The 2246-nt window shown below is 46.5% G+C and overlaps 1 long non-coding RNA gene across 1 annotated transcript; it reads left to right on the top strand.

Annotated features, from left to right (window-relative positions):
* On the top strand, positions 1-1226 carry LOC109368194. The gene is made up of 2 exons (XR_002115974.1): positions 1-64; positions 166-1226. It is a non-coding gene; the product is annotated as an uncharacterized LOC109368194 (long non-coding RNA).
* Positions 1227-2246: the final 1020 nt, after the last annotated feature.

Genomic DNA, 2246 nt, shown 5'->3' with positions numbered 1-2246 from the left:
CACCGCCTTCCCGGAGTGGGGAGGTCCCTTAGGCCGCCCCGCAGCCGTGCTGGGCCTCCCCTGGGTAGGCTGTGCCCCTCCGCCGGGGAACGGCGCGCTTCGGCAGCGCGGAGCGCGTTCTGGCCGCGCCGTGGTTTTTGTTCTGATGGTGATATTTTGACACAGAGTCGCTGCTGGGAGGTTCAAGAGGGCCTTGTCACCGGCCCTCGCAGCACGCCGTGCTTTCCTGAAGTGGGATCTGTGTGACGCTGAAGGACACCCAGCACGAATCGTTCCAGATGATGTTAAGAGGTTTCATGCTGCCAGCGGCACGCAGCCCTGGGGACGGCTTCACAGCAGAGCTGTGGAGGCCACAACCCTGATGTTATCACGGAGCAGCACTGGTTTGTGAAGGCACGGGAGGCTGCTTCCAGTCTGGGGCTGTTAGAGGAAATCGCGCTGTTTCCAGGGCTCTTCTTTTCTACAAATTCCATGCTGGAAAAATTGGAGTCAGAATCATAACAATTAAAAAGCAGGAAAACAAATACAGAGAACCCTGCATTAATTATTTGAATTCTCATGATTTCCAGGGTTATACTGTGATTTCTAGATGGAGTTCAGAATTTCTGAGAGCGTGCTTTGGCTGGCTGCCAAGGGGTGCATTGAAAGCTAAGAATAATACGTACCAGTTGAAGTTTCTCCTTCTCTATGCCACCCTCTTGAAAATCGTTTAATGTGAAGAAGATATCACAGATGCCATATCATGTAACACAGCTCGCTGGCCTGGCAGAGGACTGCTACATAGCCGTGCAGCTGTTCTCTCTGTGAAACTACAGATCTGCACACGTTGAGCACTGGTTGAGGGCCGCTCTGTCCCGCTGCGGTTGGTCCTTACAATATGCAGGCTGCCACAGGAACTTGTAATTCAAATCCATAACGTCCTCAAAGACTCAAAGGCAGAAAATAGCATGATAAAAATCAAAGGCTGTACTTCATACGTGAGTTGTCTCCTAACTTCCCTGCAAGAGCACTGTTTTTGCAGGTTTGTATGTCCCCAGGTGGCTGTATGGGGGCCTAGCAATACATTTGCACCAGACAAAGCAGACTTTCAAAGGCTAGCAGACATGTTTCATCTTAAGGGTACCAGGTAAAGTGTTTGTTAAGATCTGAATTTACTGTTCCTTGTTGATAAAACGATCTCTCCCTAAAGGTACATAGAGAGGTAAGATCCTTATAGTTTAGGAAGACTTAAAAAAAAAACAAAAACAACCAAAGAATCAAACAACCATGGTTACTCTGCACAAAAGCGAAAAAATCAGTAACAAAGGAAAATAGACTTCTTCATCAGGAGATGAAGTTCACTCAGTACTAAAGAGCATATCACAAAATAATTCCATCGTTGGATGAATAATTCTTTGGTGGGATGGATGTTTTCACAGTTTTCCTTAGAACATTAGTAGCGAGTCTTGGTTTGCTTATATAGACAGCCAAAATATCCAGTTGCTTATGGCAGTAAATTGAAAGGAAGGAAGAGAGAAAGGTCGATACAAACACCACAGCTGTGGCCCTGCCTGGCTGCTCTCACTGTTGCCAGCCAGCAGGTAACAGCATTGTTTAGGGGATCCTCTGCACCACCAGTTTTCCCCACTTTTGCTCCCTTTCCAGCTTCTCTTTCTTTCATCTGCTTTCTGTTACAGCCATGAGCTTGTCTTGAGTACGCAAAATTAACCTTTGCCTACAATTCTGAGAGTCTTTCAGCCAGCTTAAATGTGAGCATATGAATATAGGCTCAGATCCACAAATAGACTGGGGTGATGCAGCATGTGACTCCCACGGCAAAATCCAGCACTGAGAACGAGGCTTTACAAACACCCAAATGGAGCACTGCAGTGGCTGACAGAAGTTCAAAGCCTCGCTGGGCTACCTAGTGAGGAGCCACCGCAACTTACCTGCATGAAGGACTGAGGTTTGGGAAGTCCGGACTCCAGCAGCTGTACAGGGCTTTGTCAGATCTTGCCTGTCAGATTAAACATAAGGTCAGACTGTCTAGGATGCGTTTTGTGGTACAGCTTGGATGTTAGACTAGTGGAAGGCATACACTCCAGACCCCAAGAATCTTCTATGGATTTCATCATCTGTTGGTTTTTTTTGTTTGGTTGGTTGTTTTTTTTTTCAATATGCTGTTAGAATATATAAACAATAGGTAGCATCCTGGCATTGGTGTCATGAGTGTCTGTGGAAATAAAATTGTCTGTCATCAATCTTTA

Source organism: Meleagris gallopavo, chromosome 6 (assembly GCF_000146605.3).
Source record: "Meleagris gallopavo isolate NT-WF06-2002-E0010 breed Aviagen turkey brand Nicholas breeding stock chromosome 6, Turkey_5.1, whole genome shotgun sequence".
In the NCBI taxonomy this organism is placed as follows: domain Eukaryota; kingdom Metazoa; phylum Chordata; class Aves; order Galliformes; family Phasianidae; genus Meleagris; species Meleagris gallopavo.
This window is presented reverse-complemented; position numbering and strand designations above follow the sequence as displayed.